Source organism: Phodopus roborovskii, unplaced genomic scaffold, assembly GCF_943737965.1.
Source record: "Phodopus roborovskii unplaced genomic scaffold, PHOROB, whole genome shotgun sequence".
Classification (NCBI taxonomy): domain Eukaryota; kingdom Metazoa; phylum Chordata; class Mammalia; order Rodentia; family Cricetidae; genus Phodopus; species Phodopus roborovskii.
The window spans coordinates 2,557,311-2,573,098 of record NW_026126540.1 but is presented as its reverse complement, the minus strand read 5'-3'; the positions used below and the strand labels follow the sequence as shown (position 1 = coordinate 2,573,098).

At 35.8% G+C, this 15,788-nt stretch overlaps 1 protein-coding gene across 1 annotated transcript in view; it reads right to left on the bottom strand.

Annotated features, from left to right (window-relative positions):
• Rsrc1 (arginine and serine rich coiled-coil 1) overlaps positions 1-15,788 on the bottom strand; it is a 304,871-nt gene that overhangs the window by 189,755 nt on the left and 99,328 nt on the right. The window lies entirely within an intron of this gene.

Genomic DNA, 15,788 nt, shown 5'->3' with positions numbered 1-15,788 from the left:
CCGATGAATAGATAAAGAAAATGTAGTACATTTACACAATGGAGTTATTACTCAGTGGTTAAAAAATGGCATAATGAAATTTGCAGGCAAATGGATGGGACTAAAAAAAAAAAAAAAAAAAAAAAAAAAAAAAAAAAACATCCTGAATGAGGTAACACAGACCCAGAAAAACAAGTATGTTATATACTCACTCATAAGAGCATAATAGATGTAAAGCAAAGGATAATGAGCCTATAGTTCATGACCCAGAGAAGCTAGGTAACGAGAATTCTGAGACAGTACATTGATCCCCCTGGGAAAGGGAAATAGACAAGATCTCCTGAGAAAACTGGGAGTGTGTGTGTGGGGGGAGGGTAGGGAAAGTAGGAGGGGAGGGGAAGCATAGAAAGGGAAGAGGAAGGAGAACATGAGGGAATGGGATGGTAGACCAGGGAAGAACAGACGGAGAGCAAGGAAAAAAGTATCTTAATTGAGGCAGACATTATGGGGCTAGTGAGAAAGTGGCATTACAGAAATTCACAGGAATCCACAAGGATGACCCCAGCTAAGACCCTAAGCATTAGTGGAGAGGGTGCCTGAACAGACCTTCCCCTGTAATCAGATTGATGGCTACCTTAATTGCCACCATAGAACCTTCATCCAGCAACTGATGGAAGCTAATGCTGAGAGTCGCAGCTAAGCAGTGGGCGAAGCTCCCAGAGTCCAGTCAAAGACAGAGAGGAGGGATAATATAAGCAAAGGGGTCGACCATTTTGGGGGTACCGACAGAGACAGCTGACCTGAGCTAATGGGAGCTCATTAATTCTGGACTGACAGCTGGGGAACCTGCATGGGACAAAATTTAACCCTCTGGATGTGGGTGACATTTGTGTGGCTTGGGCAGTCTGTGGGGCCATTGGCAGTGAGATCAGGATTTATCTGTAGTGCTTGACTGGGTTTTTTTGGAGACCATTTTCTTTGGAGGGATACTTTGCTCAGCCTAGATATGGGGGGAGGGCCTTGGTCCTGCTTCAAAGAGATGTACCAGACTTTGTTGACTCCCATGGAAAGTCTCTGAGGAGTGGATGGGATGGGGAAAGATGGAGAGATCAGGTAGAGGGAAAGGAGTGGGGACTGGGATTGGTATGTAAAATGTTTTAAAGGAAATAAAAAATAATGTAAAAAAAGATTGGAAGTACATATAGGTGGTAATGATAATCTTGTTTGCTTTTTTTAATAGACAAAAGTTATATGCACTGACACTGTATAGCAAAATACACACACATACACACTAAGATAACTAAACTGAGGAAATGATATATTCATCATGTCATATATCTATCATTACTGTGATTAAAAATACTTAAAATCCATTCTCAAGAATTCCAATTGAATAATACATTGTTATTAATCACAGACACCATCTCAAGCTGAGCGTCTTGATTTTTAAAGAAGTGAATCTTATAGTAGATGCTAACAATAGAGGTAATTATGGTCATAACTGATAGAAGCTGAATAATGGTAATACTATTAACAAATGTCTGTTTTTTGGGGGTTTTCAAGACAAGATTTCTCTATGAAGCCCTGCCTGTCCTGGAGCTTGCTACGTAGAACAGGCTGGCTTTGAAATTAGATATCTGCCTGCTCTGTTCCCCAAATATCTGGATATTTTTATAAGACCATATGATGTCCCAATTGTAAATGAGAATACCAATTCATCTAATATAATAAATACTAACTTACAGGCACACCCAACCTTGTAATTTTCCTCAAAGGACAATGGTTTTTGAAACTTTCAGGAAGATGTTAAGTAATAGCAGTTTTAAACAAATTTTCTATGATACATGTAGAACAGTCAAAGACTGAAACTGATAGAGTAAAAACTAGATAAATTAAGTTCTTTCTACCACTTTTGATATATTTGAATATTTTTATAATACAGCAGCTTTTAAAGAAATTAATTATGTAGAATATGGGTTAGTGACAACAGTCCTCAGAATCTGGGGTTTGGTTTTGGTTTTTAATTAAGCATGGGCATCCACATGTTGAAAGTGCAAAGTTGCATAAGGTAAAGCTATAAACCTGAGTGAATCACATACTGTATGAAACCTGTCTTAGTGGGGACCCTGTGACTCATTTAAAACAAAGAAGCTGGAGTCTGCTTTAGAACAATATGCTGAAGAGTAAGGATTACTAAATGACTTACAACTCACAAATTCCTGGTGTAGGATGAATCCTAACAGCAACACTAGGAAATGGGTTTCAACAAATAGTCTATCTTATATTATAAGCTTAATGGAATATCAGCAATGGCAGCATTAGAAAGTGAAAGCTAATGAAAATAGGACAAGCCATCAGCATACAGCTCATTGTATCCTTCTCTCTAATAGCAAATCCGATGACTGAGATGTGTTAACTGGAAAACAAACAAAAACCCAATCGCTTGCAAGCCTAGAAAAGTATCACTTGACAAAGTTATTAGAGAATATTTTGCTGAGAAATTCAATAAAGTACATTAAGGAAACCGTTTCTTTTATAAGAAAAAAAAAAAGAGGAATCATGTTATTTCTTCTTGTCTTTTACTGTAGGAGAAAACCTTGATTATCTAAATAGTTTTTATTTTCCATGTGTAATATCACAAGAAGACAACTGAAAGATTAGAGGAATAAAAATATTCTTTCTCTAATATTGCCTTCCCTCTTTATGACAGTCAAAGAATATCATAAACACTGCATACTACCAAATATGCAGAAATCAATGCTTTTCACAAACGGTTGTCTACCTGTAAATACAGCCTTTAATATTTAACCCTCATTTATTTGATATCACGACCAATATTTTTCTAAAAAGTAAATGTCAGTGTTTTTTGCTATAGTTTTACCACAGCAAAGGCAGAATCCATGTTTAGATGATTACTGTATATTTTGACTTACTAATCTGCAGGGTGTCTGTGTGGTACTCCAACTACTAAAAGCCAGTAAAGAGATTACAGCTCACACTAACTGGATTTTCACAGTTTCCTATCATTCAGCTTGGATTCCTCATAGGAAGATTAAAAGAAGCAAGGCAAGCAATAGTCTTATAAAAGTACAAGATAACCATTCTTAAAAAAAAGAAAGATATAAATAAGTGTCTTTTATGATCCAAAGAACAACACAATTACACAAGGAAGTAATCGCATGAAAACTTTAAATGTATAATAAACTTATGTATATAGAGATAAATGGTATTGGCTTATAATGAATATAAATCGAGAAATTAACACTACCAGGGAGAATTGCACTTTTTTTATACTGAAATTTATCTTATAAGACATACTATTTCAGTTCAAAGATGTCTAGGTCTGGCATCAGCCCAGAATTGGAATGTGCAGGTTATCACTGAGTCTAATCCCCTACTGTGTATGGCAGATAGATTGAATTCAAGGAACTCAAGTTGTCTTTTAGAAGGCAACTATTGGCCAATTACCAAAATAACTTGACATATATCATTCTCTACTAGTCCCCTATCTTCTCTTCTTTCAAATGACTAAATGGCTTCCCAATACAAACTCTTCCATATACATCATCTCCTCTATTACATATATAATCCTGTGAAGTAGTTATGTTTACTGGGGCCACTTTCCAAAAGGAAAAGAAGAAGGCAGACAGATTAACTTGCCAGAGATCACTCCACTAGTAAATGAAAGAATGAACCTGGATCCAGGCCTTTAAGACACTTCAAGAGCTATTAATAATCAAGATGTGACAATACGCTTCTGTTTTAACTCCTGTCACTTAATACATGGACAAACCCTCTTGGTTTATACTCTGTCTCACATATAACATTTAAACAGTTCTCAACCCTACACCCTGAGTGCCTCTATGTTATCATCCTGTATTCAATAACTGGCTTGGTTCCACCAAACATTCCTTCATGCTCAGCTATCGGAAAGACTTTGTCACTACTCTCAACACTACTTATTCCAACACTCTTCAGTGGTTTCAGGGCCACCAATGCCTTCCCCTTAGTGCTGTTTCCTTAGGATAAACCCTCTCAATCAAAACTCTGGTAGGACTTCCTATATCTTCCTTTTATTTTATTTTATTTTTTAACCACAATGAACTAAAGATCTCAAAAAAATACACCTTAAAAATATATCATTGTATTTGCTTATAGTTTTATGAAAAGAACACTGTGAAAAATGGCTAATACATAAATAAGAGTACCCGATTTTAGGAAGTGATTTGGCAGACAAGGCTCTATTGTACATATGCTTCCATAAAATACTATATAAGAATGTCAGTGACTCAGAAAGGACAGGAGAGGAGAGGGAGAAACAGAGGAAAAAAGAAAGCAGAAAGGGGAAAGGGAAGAACCAACAATGCTTGATATCTCCTCTTGTTTCCAGAGGAACCTTCTTGGTGATCAGTATTTAACAATGAAATAGTAATTTCACCTAAAGTGTGCATGGGGGGGTATTATAAAAGGATTTTCATACCTTCCCTTGACTTTGCTTGCTTTAATTTTGTTTTTGCGTTTCCCTTTCCTAGTTCTTTTTTCTACCTAGCTCTTCTATGTTCTTCCAGATAGCTTGGTAGTCAAAACTTCAAGAAAACTTTGTCTGGTTATCTAATCTGGGGTTAGCTGTCTGTGCCTTCAACATGCATTCCTAATATAATAGACATCTCCGTCACAGTATTCACACTACATTGTTTCATTATTAGTGTGCCTGACTCTAACTAGATGGATGTTTCTTAAGATCAAAGACCGTGTCTTATTCATCTTTGCAATCTCCAGTAAGAACAATAGTACCAGACTTGTTTTAACAGCATCCAAAGTAATCCATAGCACAATGCACTTATCTGTGTTGTGGCCCAAGGATCAGATCCTGTAGTGACTGTGATTTAATCGTGCCATATGGGAAATGTTACTTTGGCCACTAAAGCCTTCCTGTTTTCAAGCCTCTATAATTCTCTATTTCTGAGTAAAATACCTAAAAATTTAAAAACAGAGAAGACTTGAAAATCTGACTCCAGAGTAGAACTCTTCTGACTCCTACACATGTGTGCATGCACTCATGTGTGCGTGTGTGTTTGTGTGTGTGTGTGTGTGTCTTTCTGCTTACTTTATTGCCCCTCTTGAATGTTCTAAAGGTTCTAGAAATTCAGCATGTGAAAGATAAAAATATGATCTTGCCCCTTACATGATCTTTCTTCCAAAGTAAATTTAGCCCAGGAAAAAGTAACACCATTATTCTAGGGATATGGATCAGAAATCGAACAACTATCCTGAATAACATCAACTGATGGCCATTGATGTTTCTAGCCCACATATTGAAGTATCCGATTCAAATCTCTAGGCCATGCTACTTTTACATTTCTCCCTGATTACTGTGCTACTTATCTGGCTTCTTCTCACTACTCTTGTCTCTCTGTAATTTGTATTCCACAGTACAGCTGGAGTGATCTTTTCAAAACACTAATCTTATCATGTCACCCATCAGATTAAAACATTTCAAAGGTATCCTGTTACTCTCAGGATAGAAAACAAAATCCTTAACCTGGTTTACAAGACCTGGCAGAGGTAAACCCCTATCTGTTTCTCTGACCCCATTGCAAACTGTGATTTCCCTTTTTGATTATTTTCTGTCCCCTATGAATATATGTCTCCAGCTAATCCCAGCAAAGCCTTTGTGTGTGTGTGTGTGTGTGTGTGTGTGTTTGTGTGTGTGTGTGTGTTTCATCTGTATGCAATTTTAAGCCTACTCTCTTTCTCTCTCTCTCTCTCTCTCCTATAGAAAACACATGGCTTCAAAGTATAGTTCTGTGGACATATAAGGAGCCATTCCTTAATCCTGTACTTAGAGAAAGTACAAGGATATATTGTTAAGCAGGAGAGAAAAGTGTGAAGATGTGATGCTTCCTATAGTTTTAGACAAGAGTAGGGTATGCTAATTGTAAATTTTCTGCATGTGACACTGAATAACAGTCATACATATCTATTCATATAAGTAGACCATTAGGATTGTTAAACTCTATGGTAGATGGCATCATTTTATTTGCCTTTTCAATTTCACTATTCCATGATGACCTAAACAGACATGAAGTATGACAAATATGGGACTTTGTTGGACCCTTTGTGACTAAATAAAAACTAAACTTTGTGACTAAAGAAAAAAGAAAGAAAATAAACAGGTAACCAAAAGAGAAAAACCAGAATTTTAAAAAAATTTTAAACAACCAAAAACATACAAGAAACACAAAACCATAAAATCACAAAATCAGAAACCATAATATATAAGAAAAAGATGGTTAAGACAACTGCCCTAACAAAGCAATATGAAACAAAAAAAAATCTATAAAAATACCATTGAATTCATTTTGTGGTTGTTATCTACAGATGGCCTACCCTTAAGAATGGTTTGGATACTGTGGTGGTTTGAATGCAATTGGGCCCCATAAGCTCTTAGGGAATGGGACTACTAAGAGGTAAGATTTGCTGGAGTGGGTGTGGCCTTGTTAGAGGAAGTGTGTCACTGTAGGGGCTGGCTTTGAGGTTTGCTATGTTCAGGATACAACTCAATGTTTCAGTTCACTTCCTGTTGCCTGCAAGATGTAGCACTCACAGCTATTTCTCCAGCACTATGCCTGCCTTCACATCACCATGCCCCATTATAATGATGACGGACTGAACCTCTGAACTCTAAGTGAGCCTTATCAATTAAATGTTTTCCTTTATAAAACACCGAAGACAGTTTATGCTGGAGAGGATGTGGAGAAAGGGACACACTCCTCCACTGCTGGTGGAGGAACAAACTGGTATAGCTATTTTGGAAAACAGTATGGCGATTCCTCAGGAAAATGGGAATTAGTCTACCTCAAGACCCTGTAATTCAACTCTTAGGCATATACCCAAAAGATGCACATTCACACAACTATGTTCATAGCAACATTATTTGTAATAGGCACAACCTGGAAGCAACCTAGATGACCCTTACCTAAAGAATGGATTGAGAAAATGTGGTACATTTACACAATGGAGTACTACTCAGCAGAAAAACACAATTGGCAAGGAAGTGGATGGAACTAGAAGAAACCATCCTGAGTGAGGTAACCCAGTCACAAAAAAGACAAACATGGTATGTACTCACTCATACATGGATTATAGACATAGAGTAAAGGATTACCAGCCTACAATTCACACCACCAGAAAAGCTAGAAAACAAGGAAGACCCTAAGAGACATACATGGTCCCCTTGAGAAGGGGAAAGAGACAAGATCTCCCAAGCAAATAGGGAGCATGGAGGGTAGGAAGAGGGAGTTAGGAGAAAGAGAAGGAGAGAGGTGGGCATGAGGGAGCAGGAAGATTGAGACAGGGAAAGAATAGAGGAGAACAAGAAAAGAGATATCATAATAGAAAGAGCCATTATAGATTTTAGGAGAAATCTGGCATGAGGGAAATGCCCAGAGATCTATAAGGGTGAACCCAACTAACAATCTAAGCAATAGTGGAGAGGCTCCCTTTAATGCTCTTTCATGATAATGAGATAGATGACTACCTTATATGACATCCTAGAGCAGACACCCATAGCTAAACACTGAGCTGAACTCCTGAAATCCAGTTGCAAAGAGGGAGGAGTGATGAGCAAAGGGGTCAAGTACAGGCTGGAGAAACCCATACAATCAGATGACCTGAACAGGGAGGGCTCATTCACCCCAATCTGATAACTGGGAAACCAGAATAGGACTAACCCAGACCTCCTGAATGTGGGTGTTAGTTAGGAGGACTGGGGCCTCTAGTAATGCATCAGTATTTATCCCTATGGTAAGAATGGACTTTGGGAGCCCTTCCCACATAGAGGAATACTTTCTCAGTCTAGACACAGGGGGGAAAGCCTAGGCTCTGCACCAAATGACATGACAGACTTTGAAGATTCCCAATGGAAGGCCTCACACTCCCTGGGGAGCAGAAAGGGGGATGGATGGTCTGGGGTTTGATGGGGGTGATAGGGGAGGATAGGAGGGCGAGGGAACTTGGATTGGCATGTAAAATAACCTTGTTTCAAATTTAAATAAAAAAGAAAAAATTAAAAAAAAGATGGAAAAAATAGACCATTAAAAATAAAGTTGCTGTTGACATGGTGTTTCTTGACAACAAAAGAAGCTTGAGCTAAGACAGAAGTTAGTACTAGGTGTATTGCTGTGCTCTACTCACCATGTTTTTGTTTGAAGAAATATGAATCTTGGGACTGTGGATTAGAAGAGTAGAAACATGGAAGACAGAGTGTTGTTGAATATTATTTGATGAATTGTGGGAGGCTTACTCAAGATGTTACAGAGAAGAATTTTAGTAATTTGCCTAGAGATCATTATTGTGATATTTTGGTGAAAACAGTAATCTGCTTTTTGCCCTTGTCAAAAAAGTTTGCCTAAGGCTAAAGTGAAGAGGAAATCTCAAAACAGCCTCATATATATTCAGTTGAACAGTTATTAATAGTATCTTTAATGAAGATTTATAATGAAAAAGGAGTAAGCTAAGCAGGGCAAATTACAAAATGTAAAATTTAAGGAAAAGGGAACACCAAAAAGTAGATTCGATCAAAGTCCTATGTTCAAGGAGATAAACAGATTAAGAAATGTAATAAAGGGAGTGATGCACACAAGGCAAACTCCCATGCAGCTAGATTTCCAACTTGTAAAAAGAAAATAAAAGCTTAGAGCCAGGTGTGATTGTGCATGCCTTTAATCCCAGCACTGGGAAAGCAGAAAAGGTCCCAAGATCAGACAACATAATCACTCCAATCTCAGGCCACACTGGAAAACTCCCCCCCTCCCCAACACTCTATTGCAGCCTGCTCCTGCTCAGTTCTTTGCTCCCTCTCACCTGTGCAGAGGCAGCCACCCTCTTGTATATTTCCCAATAAATCTCTTGTGTGAGGTTTGTTATGTGGTATGACTTTGTGGTATTCTTTGGCTTCTGACTACCAGGATACCTTTCCCATCTTTGCTGTAACATTTACAGTTTTGGACTCATGTAGATATGAATGAAGATTTCAGGACAGAGAGACAATGAACTATGTACACCACAAAAATGAGCTATATATACCAGAAAGTGAAGCATTGTTTCAGAAACATATAACAGCAAAAGGAAGAGAAGGGTCTTATTATTATTTTTTTTTAAATGATAAATGGTGGAGCCTTAAAGAAATGTGTCTTAATTTACTTTATACAATAACAAGAAAGAATAAGAAATTTGTTCTCCTGATGCTCTGGTATGTGGGAATAAGATGAAATTCCTATTCTAGTAACTGTAATCAACAAACTTTGGACCAACCCTCTCTCACTATGACATCCTGGAGATTGACTAATTCCTTATTAGAAATGCTAGAGAACAGAAGTGTTTTTGAATGCTTATTTTAGAATATTTACGTATTTATAGGAAAATATCTTATATATCATTATTAATTTACCTTCATTTTGACTACAATTAGCCCCATCAAATGAGATGTACAACTTTCTATTTGTGGCATCAAGGTAAGTACTCAAAAACGTTCAGAACTTGGAGTGTTTTAGCTTGAGATTTTCAGACTAGAAAAATGTTGATGGTGGAAAAAAAAAAAAAAAACAGGACTTCAACTGCTGAAACTAGATTACATTTATTCTAAATTATACTCAGAGGCAAGAGAAATAAATCCACTGAGCTATAGTCAATTAAGTTACAGTTTATAAAAATAATTGAGTAAAAAGGAATACAATGAAATTTAGAATGGGAAGACAAAAGGAAATCATAAAAAGAACATAAAATATCCATTGAAACTGAAAACTGTAAGAGGGAAAAATATAAAACATTGTAGTGCAGGAAAGGAAGAACTTAACATAAATAGTGAACTACAGCTCACATAATAAAGGAGATTAGCAGAAAATCAGTGAACTGAAAGCAAGACACACATATACAATTATAGTGGAACTAAACAGAAGATATGGTAAATATATTAAAGCTAGTAAAAGGAACTAGTATGAAGAAAAGCAACCGAATTACTTCTGACACATATACAATTATAGTGGAACTAAACAGAAGATATGGTAAATATATTAAAGCTAGTAAAAGGAACTAGTATGAAGAAAAGCAACCAAATTACTTTTGAAGCAGCTATATGCTTATAGCCTGCACTCAAGTAATTAAGTCAAAAAATACAAAATTATTCTTTAAAGTACTGAAACTGAAAAAAAATTCTGTCGACATATAATTAATTACATACAACCAACTATCTAATAATACAATAGGATGTGTAGATGACTCAGTGAGTAGAGAGCACTTGCAGCCTAGGACTGGATACTTATGTTCGACTCTCTAGAAATTATTTAAAAGTTCAAGGCCAGTTAGTTGTGTGTAACCTGTAATTGAAATGTTACTACCTCAAGAGACAGAAAAATCCCTGGAAGCTTGTGAACAACATATAGCTTGCTTTACAAAGCAGCAAACAACAAGAAAAACCTATCTCAATGATAGTTAAAGACAAGCACCCCACTCCTCACACACACACAGCAAAAATAAAGTGAACAAAAGACATGTTCAGATAAAATTTTAAAATGTGAATTTTGAAAAATGAAAGATCTTCAGTCTACAGGAAAATAAAATAGAAAAGATGAAAGATGACAACAGATGAAGAATAATAAAAACACAGAAAAGCTAAATTACCTAAAATTTAAAAATTTCTTGGTAAATGTTAAATGTAATCTTTTAAAAATATTAAAATACACTTGTCAATTAAAACCAATAATTGTTAACATTATCCAAAAAGGTTTCCAATGTATATAAATGTAAAGCTCTATATACATAGCTCTATATACATATAATATTATTATACATTTATATGTATACACATACACATATATATAAATATATATTATAGTCATATACTGCATAATACTTCAGTAAATGACAGGAATGTACAGATGACAGCAGTACCATAAAATTACAAAAGTTCTTAGTCCATCATTGCCACTGTAAAGGCACATACATTATTCCTATGTATGCTAATGTGAACAACATACCTTACTGCCAGACATATAAAAGTATAAGATACAAACTTTTTAAATATCACTATACTTGCTAATAATAAATTGTGTTATCTACTTATGTATTTGCCTTTGTACCTCTCTCTCTTTCTTTCTCTCTTCCTTACTTCCTTTCTTTCTTTAATTTTGTTTTTTGAGACAAGGTTTCACTGTGTAACAGCTCTGGCTTCCTGGAACTTGCATTGTAGACCTAGCTGGCCTGGAACTCACAGAGATCCATCTGACTCTGCCTCCCAAGTGTTGGGACTAAAGGCATGCGCCACCACAGCCTGACTGTCCCATTATTTTAATTGTTGTTGTAAAGTATAATGGGTCTAATTATATGCTATAAAATGGTTTACTGAGCTCTACCACCAACAGCCTTATATACCTCATTTTACTACTTCTCTGGAATATGTCAGGAGGCTATGTCAGAAACTAACCAATACCATCTAGGTTTTCTCCTGGCTCATTTCCCAGAATATATATGTCATGAAGGAATGAATGAATGTATTAAGAGTTTCTAGCATAATCAATAGAGAGAACGAAAGAGAGAAGATATTGATAACAGATATATTTTAAAACATAAGGAAGGTGTGGTACCACACACAAATAATCTCAACTCTTGATGGGTGGAGGCAGGAAGATCAGGAGTCCAAGACCAGTCTGAGATACATAACTTCAAGCTCTCCTGAGATCACCACATAAGACCTTATCTCAAAAGACAGTTTTAAAGGGGAAAAAAAAAAAAAACACACAACAGAGAAATAAAAATGAAACATTATAAGCTGTTCAAACAGACCACAAAAATCTAAGAAATGGAAAACGAGAGTGATTATCAGACTGTCTTAAAAATAATATACATATCTATATACAAGAAATTAATTTCAAGCAAATTATTAAAAAGCATGATAGAAGATGGACAATGACATACATGTGTGAATTGTTTAATAAACATTGAGAGTAGCTATATTAATATCAGACAATACACATTTTGAATCAATAAAATTACTAAGGTGATGAAAAGTCAAATAACCAAAAAGCAAGTTTAAATGTATATCAGACAAATAATCTTCCCCTCTCAAAAAATAGGACTCTCAAAAATTAAAATACCTAAACCTAAAAGGAAAAGAAATATAAGGGACAAGTAGAGAATTTAACACCTCTATTAGTAACTCTTGAGAAGTACACAGAAATGAATCAAGAGATAAACAATAGAAAATACCACCAAAAGCTTGACTTGATCTGCTATTTATGTAATATATAACCCAGTTAGTGTAGAAAATATGTGGAATGTTCACTAGAACTGATCATGTCCTGATTCATAAAGGAAACCTGTGGTCATTTGTAAGAACTTGTCATACTGTTTTAATCATAATGGAATAAAACTAGAAGTCAATACTAAAGATATAAAAGGAACAGAAATTAGAAATCTAATATCTCACACCTAAATAATTTACATAATAAAAGGGAAATTACAAAGGAAACCAAAAAATATTTTAGATGGAATAACACATAAGACTATGAGAATTGTTGCAATGAAGCTAAGCTAGTGATAATTTGGGCGATGTAGCTAAAGATGTTTCTAGGAGGATATTTATATTATCAAATGCTGCTTTAGAACATAATAATGTCAAGTCAATAATCTGAGTTCCTACCTAAAGGAGCAAGAAAACAAATACAAAATAAATGAAAAATAATAAAGAGTAGAAATCTATTAAACAAATAAAAACAATAGAAAAAAATCAATAAGTCCCCAAGCACTCTAGCAATCGTTCCAAAGAAAATCAAGATAGATATGAGGACACAGTAAAAGGATACATGAAGAATACTGGGAAGTTCTCTGTAGTTTAAAAGAAATAAACCAGTTGTCTCATCATCCAAAACTGCCCACATTAACATAATCACCTGAATCAATGTTTCTAAAACAATAATTATTAAAAGAATAGATAGAATATCCTATCTATAGAAAGAGCCATACTAAGATAGTTCTATTTACTAAGCCTATGTAACATTTAAAAAGAAATTATTAATTCTAGGTAATATTTCAAGAAAATGAATATTTTTCATCTTATTGCATGAGATAAGCATTATGTTGATAAAAATGAAAATAAATAATACAAAAATAAATGAGCAAATTGAATATAACACATCAAAAGAATGTAACACAATCAAATGATGTTTATCCAGGAATTCAAATATGATTCATTATTCAAAAGTAAATTAAGATATCAAATCAGCAGTTGGGAGAAGAAAAGGTACAAATTTGTTGTTGCAAGAAGTACATTTGACATGATCAGCATCCATTATTAAAGACACATGCTCAGCAATGTCGAGCCACAAAGAAGCTTCTTCAGTGTGCATGTTATGGTCGATGTAGATCCCTTCCACAGACTCATGTTTGAACATACGGTACACTCCTGGTGGTGTTATTCTAGGATAGGTATCCTAGAAAATAGGCCTACGTAGAGGAAGGATAAACCTAATGCCTAGTTCTCTTTCTCCCTCCTTCCTGTCTATCAGAAAGTGAGGAACTTCCTCTTCCACACACTCTTTGTAATGTTTTGCTCTGGTTTGTAGGCCAACCAACCATGAACTGAACTCTCTAAAAAGATGAGCCAAAAAAAAAAAAAAAAAAAAAAACAATGAATCTTTTCTCATTTAAGATATTCTGTTTTTTTTTTGTTTTGTTTTGTGTGTACAAACTTTTTTATTCAAATTAAAAACAATCTTATTTTAAATACCAATCCCAGTACTCTCTCCCTCCAGTCCTCCCATGTCCCCCAACAACCCTCCATTCCCCAGGGAAGGTAAGGCCTTCCATGTAGAATCTTCAAAGTCTGTCACATCATTTGGGGCAGGGCCTAGGTGCTCACCCATGTATCTAGGCTGAGAGAGTATCCCTCCATAGGGAATGAGCTCCCAAAGTCCATGCACTAGGGATATATACTGGTTCCACTCCAGAGGTCCCATAGACTTCCCTGGCCTCCCAACTGATACCTACATTCTGGGGGGCCTGGTTTAGTCCTATGCTGGTTTCCCAGATGTCAGACTGGGGTCTGTGAGCTCCCACTTGCTCAGGTTAGTTGCTTTTGTGGGTTTCCCCTTTGCTCATCCCCCCCCCCCATAGCTGGATTCCAGGAATTCAGCTCAATGTTTAGCTATGGGTCTCTGCTTCTGCTTCCATCATCTATTATGTGAAGGTTCTAGGATAGCATTTAAGGCAGTCACCAATATCATTAAAGAGGAAAGGTATTTAAGGTAGCCTCTCCACTATTGCTTAGATTGTTAGTTGGGGTCATCCTTGTGCATCCTTGAACATTTCCCTAGTGCCATATTTCTCTTTTAAACATATAATGGCTTCCTCTATTAAGGTATCTCTTTTCTTGCTCTCCTTCTCCATTCTTCCCTTGACTTGATCTTCCTGATTCCCCATGTCCTCCTCTATCCTCCCCTTTGACCTACCTCCCTCCTCCCTGCCCCCCATGCTCCCAATTTGCTCAGGAGATCTTGTCCCTTTCTCCTTCTCTGGGTGTCCATTTATGTCTCTCTTAGGGCCCTCCTTGCTTCCAAACTTTATCCAAAATTAAGTTATTCTTTTAAGAATTTTAGGTGGAAAAGTAGATAATACTGGATATCAAGAAAAAGATCTATAGTTATATGTTTCTTTATGATAGAAAACTGAATGTTTATCCCCAAAGTCAGAAACAAAGCAAAAGACACTGTTTACCACTCACAGTGAAATAGAATGAGTGTAGGGGTGGTGTGTAGTGATGTGGAGAGATGGCTCAACAGATAAGAGCAAGCAATTCCAGAAGAGCTTAGGTCAGTTCTCATCATCCATATTGGACAGTTCACAACTGTTGGTCAGCAAGAACACTCCAGCATCATAGCATATGCTTCCACAGATATACAGACACTATTAAAATAAATCACATCTTTAAAAGGAGAAAGAACAGAATTGGGAGTCTAAGCCAGATAATAAGGCATGGAAAATAAATGAAAGTAATATGCCAATAAATAACTCAAATTTCCTATCTGTAACTGATATGGTTGTATAGAGTAAAGTATGATATAGTCAAAAAGACTCATGAATTTTATCAAAAAAAATTCAAAACTTCAAATAGACAAATTTTCTAATGTTATAAAATACAAAGTTCATAAGATATACATGCAAAACAGTTAAGTTACATACTACGAGTAGATTGGACACTGAAATTAAAAAAAAACTAAGATGTCATTCATAACAACTGCTTTAATACTGAGTATAAATCTAATTTGTTTAGATTTTGTAAAGACAAAGTCTTTTTGATGACTAGTGTTACAACAATTGAACATTTAAAACATTTATCTTCAAAAAAACTGACCTAAGCCTAATAGCACACATAAAAGAAACTCCAACTCAAAGTAGCTCATGCTTAAATTTAAAATATAGAACAATAAATATTTAAGAGAAAAAAAAGAGCTTCATATTTTGGATTAAATCAATGGCTGTTTACATATTACCTAACATTAGCTACAAAACACAAATTTATTAAATTTATATAAAAAAAAAAAAACTGTGTTCTGCCGAAGACATCACTACGGGAAAAAAAAAAATGAAAACTCCCCCTGCCCACAGACCTCCAACATGTCTTTAGAGCCTGCTCAGCCTTCCCCCAATAGCCTCTCTCCCTCCTCACCATATCTTCGCCCACAACTCTAACAAAAGCCCCCTTCTTTTCCAGAGGTCAAGCAGACTCCCAGAACCTCAGGTAAGGCCCTCCAGGC